Raw genomic sequence first — 9,246 nt, 5'->3', positions numbered from 1 at the left:
GACTCTATTATTACTATGGAATGGAGAGAGTAATGTACTATGACATTGTTCTTAAATTATGGAAATTATTCTTAATAATTACAAAATAAAATTATTTGTACAAGATTACTAGCAATAAGATTAAATTACTAGAGAAAATAAACGAAATTATTAACATTGAAAAATCTAATAGAACATAAACATATTTAAGAGAAAATCTAATGAGATAAAGAAAAATATTAACATCATATTCAAGAGAAATCTTTGGACATAATGATAAAAAAAATTCATAATGCAGGCTTAGGATGAAGCTATGACTACACAATTACCGGTGACCATCCTTACCAATTGCACCAATAGAAACATTTGATAAAAGATTGTAACATATACAATATATAATAAAGTTAGAAACATTAGATATTTTTGTTTCATGATTTTAACTTGAATTGTGATTCAGGATTGTTGTTTCACAATTGATGTCATTTTTGTTTTTATTCTATCGAATAAATTACTTCATCTGTTTGTTGTTAATATAGACATCAATAGTGTGTTAAATGGATAGTGAATACCATCAGTGTTTTAAAAACTGGATCGGACTGGCCGGTTCGGCCGTGAACCGGTAGGTTGTCCGGTTCGATTTGGTCATTTAAACCGTTGAGCAATTGGACCGGACAAACCGGCCGGTTGAACCGTTTTTTTTGAACTTTTTCTGATAATCTCTGATTCAGATCCCGTTAGAAACCACCAGTGCAGCTTACTCTCAGATCCAACAATGTAATCCCTTCCCACTATATAATTTCATCCCTATCTCCACAATCCCTCAAAATAAATATCATTTATGTTAAACTTACTTGCTAATAGATCGAAAATTTGTATATCTAAAGCAATAAACATCACAAGATTGAGAGAGAGGATAAGAAATTTAAAAAAATTGAGAAAGGTTGGAAGAATATCTCAAAAGTGAGGAGGTTGAAATTGAGATGGTGAGCATAAAGGGGGCAATTTTCTGAAAGGAGGGTGGGTTGTGGAGATTGAAAATAGGGTTAGGGTATAATAAATATGGATTTAATATGGTAAGTGGCATGTAGAAGTCTGGGGAAGTATTTTTATTCTAAATAACATTAGAGGCATTCTTTTTTATTCAATTAGCATTAACTTCAAAAGTTGGGGAATTATGCTAGGATAAATATTTTGGATTTTAATTTTGAACTCTACTTTATTTAAAAATGCATTATATATTTTTTACGCAATAAATATATTATTGCTACAGTATTTCGGTTCGGACCAGTTGAACCGTGAACCGATAGCTTCACCGGTTCGCTTGTCGGTCCGGTTTTTAAAACATTGGTGAATACAATAAGAGATATGAAAAAAAAAAGTAAAAAAGAGAGTTAATTTTGTCAAAAATAGAAATGACTCAATTGTCTTAGAACTTTTCCAAAATTTAAAAAAAAAATGATTTTATTAACATGGAGCGAATTGATTATTAGCTACATGAATCAAGGTCAAATTCTTCATCGTTTTTCACCGGGCATTCGATTTATGCATTTGGTTTGTTTTTTCTGCCTTCGTTTGATTTATGCTTTTTCTTCATCTTATTTAAAACATGCATGCATGCATGCTATGAGTCAAATGTACATTATTGAATCCTCATATAACAACAAACAAACAAATTGTAATTTGTGGAAACACAATATTTCTAGTATATAAACTAAAAAATTCATTTAGAATAATACTATAACACACACGATGTCGGAAGGATGAAAAAGACGATGAAATATTTTTATTGCTTTATAGGTTAAATGAGTGAAATTCTTTGGGCTAATTGTTAGTGGGACAATTAATTAAAGAATGAACTGCATCAAATATCCCTAACTTTTTGACTTCTTGCACCAGTAACCCCTAACAAAAAAAATAGCGCCATAACGTTAAATATAATCTCAAATCATGTTTTTCGGACCAAAACACCCTCTGGCCCTAAAAGCGCATTTTTGTCACACAATTATATTGCTGCCACATTTCTGTCACATTTGATTGCTGCCACATTTCTGACATTTGATTGCTGCCACATTTCTGTCAGCAACTTCTTATGTAATTTTCTAATAAGTTCTGGTACTTCATATTTAATTAAAATTTTGTCATTATTTACTCATTCCTACTCACATTTTATTATAAAACTAATATATAAAAGTATGACCCACATTCCAATAACTTTTTCAACTCACTTTTCATTACAATTCTTAAAACTCGTACCCGGCCAAAGTAAGACAATCTTTGTGGGACAGGGAGAGTACATATTTATATCATTATCTACATTAATTAATATGAACATAATAAAATGAGACCCTTTCTTCCTTATAAGACTCATTTTTTGGTATTTTCCCCTAATTTGTTTTATTTACATTGATTTATGGATCAATTTTATTTATTATGAAAATATCCTAATTTTACGGTATTAATTTATAAAATTTACATTGGCTTAATTTCAAATACTATTATTAAGAAAAAAATCTCCAAGGATTAAATAGCTAATATCACATGCTTGAATATTTTCAAAATATTACTCATGTTTCAATTTCATCATGAATGGCAAGGAACTATGCAAATTTATATCTAAAGATTGAATGTTCATATGATGTTAAAAAATTCAGTTTGAGCTAAATTAAAATTCTTCATAAAATATCAATAATACATATCCTATTAAAGTTAGGCTTAGAGTAACAAATTAGTTCGATGATATATAATGAAATAATTTTTAAATGTATCAATAAAATAATTATTGTAACATTTAATTAAATGTGAAATATTTTTTACTCTGTGTATTATTGATTCGGATTTTATTGCATAAATAACATCACTTTTCCATATTTTTGTTTCTCAATGAATTTTCTACATGATATAACTAGTATATTGATACCACTAACTAGAAATAGAAGGATATAAGAATTTTTTTTGTACAAATATTGACAAAACATTAATCACGTATGAAGTACCAGAACTTATTATGAAATCACATAAAAAGTTGCTAACAAAAATATGGAAGAATTCATATGTGAGCGAAATTAGGGATTGCCAAAAATGCCCTTCAAGCTATTTGGGCATTTTCGTTCGAAAAGTGGCTAAAAAAACTTAATTCATGATTATATTTAATGATAGGGTCTTCCGACGCAAATTTTTTTTGTTAGGGGTCACTGGTGAAAAAAGTAAAAAAGTTTGGAATATTTGGTGCAGTTCACTCTTAATTAAATAGGTTGCATCATTTTGTGGATTAACTAAGCATAATTATTTTTATAATTTTCGTTTCATCAACTACAATTTTATTATATTTATATTTTATTTACTAATTTTTTTTAAAACTATTTAATATTTGGTGCTAAAATTTTTGAATTGATGTTGTAGATAAAGTTATTTCATCACTAATTAATACAAAAATTATTAAAATATTATAATTATTAGTATTATTTTTTATTATATCCGATCCCAAGGACATCATTTTCTGGATCCGCCATGCAGCCTATGCTTGCTGAAGAAATGGATAGTCTAGCCAACAACAGAATCGGAAGTGTAGAATGTGCTCCTGTCATACTTGTTTAGCGGAGCATCCAAGCGGAACCTCGTTGGCAAATCCGGATTTGCCAAGAACAGGCGACCGTACGCTACCAAATCCGCGCCACCTCCAACCACAACTTCGTTCCCCGAAGTCCTGTCAAAGCCATCAGCATCAATGAAGGTGTTTTTAAATGGCTTCCTCATGGGGAGGAGCTGACCCTCCGTGCACCCTTCGATCACCTCTGCACCAACAGATCGTGGCTCAGACACGTAGAGGTACACGAGGTCCAGCTTGCTTAGTGCATTGGCCATGTAGAGGCCAAGCCTGTCCGGATCACAGTCCCCTGCCTCGTTGTAAACTGAATACGGAGACAGTCTCATCCCGACTCTTTCCGCTCCTATCTCGTCGATCACACCTTCCGCCACTTCCGGAGCAAAGCGACACATGTTCTCTAGGCTGCCGCCATATTCGTCTGTCCTATTGTTGACTTGATCCTTCATGAACTGTTCGATCAAGTAGCCGTTGGCGCCATTTATCTCGACTCAGTCAAATCCTACACAAGTTGTGGATCAATAAACATGAGGTTGTTCTCTTCGGTTGCAAATTTATCTCAAAGAAAAAACAAGGGATATAAAGGACGGTTTTTTAGCATCTATAAGTGGTCCCCACTTTTTATGCACATTCGTTAGGATGGAGAAAATTGGAAAATACTATCACCAAGGACGGAGATACAAGCGGCCAAGCCCCCGGCCATGCCACAGCTGGAGCGGGGGCTTGGCCGGTATCGGAACCCTCCTACCATTGGTCACCCTCCACGCCGGCAGGCACCGAATCCAAAATATTTGCAGTTGATTTATTGCGCCGAGAGAAAGTTAGGGACAAAGATGATAGTAAATGGGCTTTAATTAATACTCCCCCGTCTCGGATAATTCGTCCCAGTTTTCCATTTCGGTCCGTCCCACATAATTTGTCTCATTTCACTTTTACTATTTTTGGTAGTGGACCCTATGTAACACTAACTCATTCCTACTCACATTTTATTATAAAACTAATATATAAAGGTAGGACCCACATTCCACTAATTTTTTCAATCCACTTTTCATTACAATTCTTAAAACCCGTGCCCGGTCAAAGTGATCCAAATTATCCGGGACGGAGGGAGTATTCTATTGGGCCTTAACTATTTGTAATATTTATTTAACTAATTTCGGTTGAATTTTAATACTATAATTAAATAAGTTCAAGTTTAAATAATTAAACCTCAATTGCCAAGCAGCCGATGAGAAATTCTTTCTCATCATCAATTTTGCTCTCTTCTTTTAATTTACTTTTTTTTACTTCCCATTTAGTTTCAACTTTTAAGCAAGCACAACACTATAACTAGTTTGCACACAATCACCAATTCACCATCGATCTAATCATCAATTATATAGTCTATCACATCAAGAGTTCCATGATATGTGATGAATTTAAGTGAAAAAAGGATGTCATGGAAATTTTGTCAAGGAAAACTATTCAGCTTATAGAAGAAGTGAAAAAAGTGGAAAACGATGAAAATATATGTTTTCCATTCTTTTTCATCATAGTAAACGATATGCCCCGACTTGAAATATTGGCAATGTAAATGTTTATGTACTATTTTATTTCTAAAGCATGGCAGGCAAGGGGATGAGACAAACCTGCTTCAATAGCGTTGCGTGCAGCCAATCTGAAATCATTGACAATACCAGGAATTTCATCTGTGGCTAGTTGTCTAGGAGGAGCCCAGTTAAATTGGCCAGGGGTCATTCCTTTGTCTGTCGATGAGAGTGGAGCTTGGCCACCTGGCTGGAGATCTACACAATGCACATTTTATTGTCATGAAAAGAACTAGTTAGTTTATTTATCGACTTACTGTATTTTTGAGTTGGGATCAAGGTCTCCAGCAATTACAAAGGAAAGGAATAGCACTATATGACCAACACGGAGTTATGCTTTTCTTAGTCTATTAAAATTGATGGGAAATTACTCTATTAGTTAACTCATCAATAGAAACAATACTATGTGCAAACGATAAATTTTAGATCGGGATACCATAAGTAGAGGCACGACCAACGTGCCACAACTGCACGAAGAAAACACCACCCTTTTGATGTACTGCATCCACTATAGGTTTCCATGCCTCAACGTGCTCCTTTGTCCAAATTCCAGGTGTATCAGGTAACCTACATACATAAAAATTGAAACAAATTATACTACAATTCAATCATAACTAACTATATAAAGTCCAAATGAGTAGTACTAAAAGAAATGTATAGGTACCCTTTATTGAAGATAAAGTTTGTCGAGAAGTTAGCTCCAGCTCATCCAGTTTGATTGGTCCAGCACATCAAATGAATCTCAGCGGAAGAGGTGACGTGGAGTGTGCTGCATAATGCTTTGCAGAGTAATTCATTGAATGAAAAACAAATTATCAGAGCCTATTTTAGGCCTGATCTCGTTTTCTCACATGGTATCAGAGCCTATTTTAGGCCTGATCACCATTTGTCTTCTTCTCCTCCTTTTGTCTTTGTCTACTCTAAGTAATGGCAGAATCCACAGAATCAAGTGGTACTGCTGGAGGGAACACAAATAATCGTCCTGCTCAAAATTTCTCTTCACCAATATTTCTACCTCAAAACCATTCAATATCTATCAAGTTGACCGAAGGAAATTTCCTCATATGGCAACAACAGATCCTAGCTACTGTTAGAGGGTATGGACTGGAAAGCTACCTCACCGGAGAAAGGGAAGCACCGCCGCAGATGAGGATGATCCAGGGGTCTACCCAAACGGAGACCAACCCCAATTTTCTCACATGGCATCGACGGGATTAGCTTCTCTCAGCCTGGATCCAATCCTCGCTGAGTGAAAGCGCCATGATATCCGTCGTTGGCCTGGGAACAAGCAGAGAGATATGGATTGCCTTGGAAATGAGTTTCGCAAGCCAGTCAAAGGCGAAAATAATGTAGTACAAGCTTCAACTTCAGACGATGAAGAAAGATTCAATATGTATGAGGGAATATCTCAACAAAGTCAAGATGTGCTGCGACTTGTTGGGGTCAGCCGGTTGCAAAATCGCAGATGAAGATCAGATTCTCCATATTCTTGGAGGATTAGGGTCAGAATATGATACAGTTATGGTGACAGTAACGTCCAAAGCCAATGTTTGGAGTATGCAAGACGTAGGTGCGCTTCTTCTCACTTTTGATTCACGGCTAGATTCATCCAAACAGCTTTCGATCACTTCCGAAGGATCGCAACCTTCAGTAAACATTGCTCATTCTGGATTTCAAAGAAGAGATTCTCAATCTCCCTCCAACAGAGGTAATTTTGGTGGTGGAAACAGAGGTGGAAATCATGGTTTTCGTGGAGGAAGAGGAGGACGAGGTGGTCGGTTCTCTGGAAACAAACCTACATGCCAAGTGTGTCAAAAGCCGGGTCACACTGCTGACCGTTGTTGGCACTGTTTCGAGCAACATTTCCAGCCACAAGCTGCTCCTCAGGCTCGTCAGCCACAACATCAGCAATCCTACCAACAACAACAACCATTTCATCCTGCTCCTTCAGCAAATGTTGCTCAAACTTATGCTGGTCCGAGCTTTCACAACAATTCTTCTCCTTCACCTCATTTTCCCTCTGAATGCAGCTATGAGGGAAGCAATGTGACCTCTTGGTATCCAGACTCAGGTGCCACAAATCATGTCTCCAACGACCTATCTAACCTTAACTCCTTCTCTGAGTATAATGGAGGTCAGTGTATTCAACTTGGTAATGGTAAAGGGATTCAGATTTCTCACATTGGTCAGTCTTCTTATAAGTCACATGCATCTCATTCTTCTCGTACTCGCTTTCTAAATAATCTCCTGCACGCTCCACAAATTACAAAAAATCTCATGAGTGTCTCACAATTTGCTAAGGACAATAAGGTTTTCTTTGAGTTTCACCTTTTTTTGTCTTGTGAAGGACCGATCAACCAAGGCAACCCTTCTCAAGGGAACTCTTGACAAAGGTCTATACCGCTTCAATCTTCTCAAAGTATCAACCTCATGTCCTCAATCACCTTTCCTTCAAAGTCCCCTTCCCAAGAATGGATGTCTATCAAGATCCTCTAGTTTTTTAGCTTTAGTTAGTCATGATAATCCTTCTGCTTTGTTCACTTCTAGTACTGCTACTGTTGTATAGAGTTATGGCATAAACGCCTTGGTCATTGTGCCTTCGATATAGTTGAAAAGGCTCTATCTAGTTGTAATATTCCTTTCCATTCAATGAAAACAAGTATTTTATGTCATCCATGTTGTGTTGCGAAGAGTCATCGACTCCCTTATTCTCATTCCAATTCTAAATACACTACTCCTCTTGCTCTTATACATAGTGATTTATGGGGCCCATCTCCTATTTTATCAAGGAATGGATACTCTTATTATGTATATTTTGTGGATCATTTCAGCAGATATACTTGGATTTATTTTCTGAAATCAAAGGCTGAACTGAAGCAAGTGTTTATCAGCTTCAAATCACTGGTTGAGAATCAATTTAATGTCAAGATAAAGATGTTGCAATCTGATTGGGGTTGTGAATATCAAGGGCTGACTTCTTACCTTCAAGATTGTGGAATTCATCATAGAGTATCATGCCCGTACACCCCACAACAAAATGGTTTGGTTGAACGTAAGCACAGACACATTGTGGAGATGGGTTTGGCTCTTCTAGCCCAAGCAGGTAATGCCTCAATATTTTTGGGATGACGCTTTTGCGACTTCGGTCGCTCTCATTAATTTGATCCCTACTCGAGTGTTGCCTCTCAAATCTCCTTTTGAAGCTCTTCACAATCCCAAGACTTATCTGCACAACCTTAAAGTCTGTGGTTGTCTTTGTTTCCCGCTCACTCGCCCTTACCACAAGCACAAACTTGAGTACAGATCCGAACCTGCTACTTTTCTAGGCTGCAGCTTACACCACAAAGGTTATAAAGCTCTCCTCAAAAATGGAAAAGTGATTGTCACCCGAGACATAATCTTTGATGAGCATTCTTTTCCCTTTAAACTTGCCACAATCACTCTATCTCCAAACTCCAGCAACTCCCCTTCATCTCCTATCATATCTTCACCACCTACGGCTATCTCCACAAATTTTCCTTCCATCTCCTATCATATCTTCACTACCTACGGCTATCTCCACAAATTCTCCTCCAAATTGTCCTGCTCCTGTCGTCATCTCTCAGATTCATACTCCCACTACAAACACTCACGTCCATACTCAATCATCTATCCTGGATGCTCCCACAACAAACTCTCACATTCATTCTTCTCCATCCTCTGCATCCCCTACTTCCTCATCTCACTCCTCTATCTCAGATACTCCAGATGATTCTCCTCAATCTCAATCATCCACAGCTCCTGTCATTCAGTCTTCTGCAGCTACTAATCATCCCATGCTCACTCGTTCCAAGGCTGGAATTTTCAAGCCTCGTTTATTCAACACCATCTCATTATCTGCTGATACAATTCCAAAGTCTGCCTTGATAGCTCTCCTTATCCCCATTTGGAAGAAAGCAATGTTGGAGGAATTTTTGGCCTTACTCAGAAACAAAACATGGATATTGACTCAGCTTCCTCCCGGCAAGAACTTGATTGGATGTACTTGGATTTTCAAGATTAAAAAGCTTGCTACTGGTTTGATTGCTAGACATAAAGCTT

At 36.6% G+C, this 9,246-nt stretch overlaps 1 non-coding gene and 1 pseudogene across 2 annotated transcripts; one reads left to right on the top strand and one right to left on the bottom strand.

Annotated features, from left to right (window-relative positions):
- Nucleotides 1-3,466: 3,466 nt before the first annotated feature.
- Nucleotides 3,467-6,372, bottom strand: LOC125223175 (putative 12-oxophytodienoate reductase-like protein 1; annotated as a pseudogene). The gene is made up of 5 exons (XR_016133694.1): nt 6,283-6,372; nt 6,018-6,199; nt 5,603-5,733; nt 5,209-5,364; nt 3,467-4,082 (listed from the first exon to the last, which is right to left on the bottom strand). The product of XR_016133694.1 is annotated as a putative 12-oxophytodienoate reductase-like protein 1 (transcript).
- A 249-nt stretch (nt 6,373-6,621) lies between these two features.
- Nucleotides 6,622-6,760, top strand: LOC148934012 (small nucleolar RNA Z247). Its single transcript, XR_016134825.1, has one exon. It is a non-coding gene; the product is annotated as a small nucleolar RNA Z247 (small nucleolar RNA).
- The last annotated feature ends 2,486 nt before the right edge of the window (nt 6,761-9,246 follow it).

Source organism: Salvia hispanica, chromosome 1 (genome assembly GCF_029641045.1).
Source record: "Salvia hispanica isolate PSC_SH4W2 chromosome 1, Shi_PSC_v1, whole genome shotgun sequence".
Taxonomy (NCBI): Eukaryota; Viridiplantae; Streptophyta; class Magnoliopsida; order Lamiales; family Lamiaceae; genus Salvia; species Salvia hispanica.
This window is presented reverse-complemented; position numbering and strand designations above follow the sequence as displayed.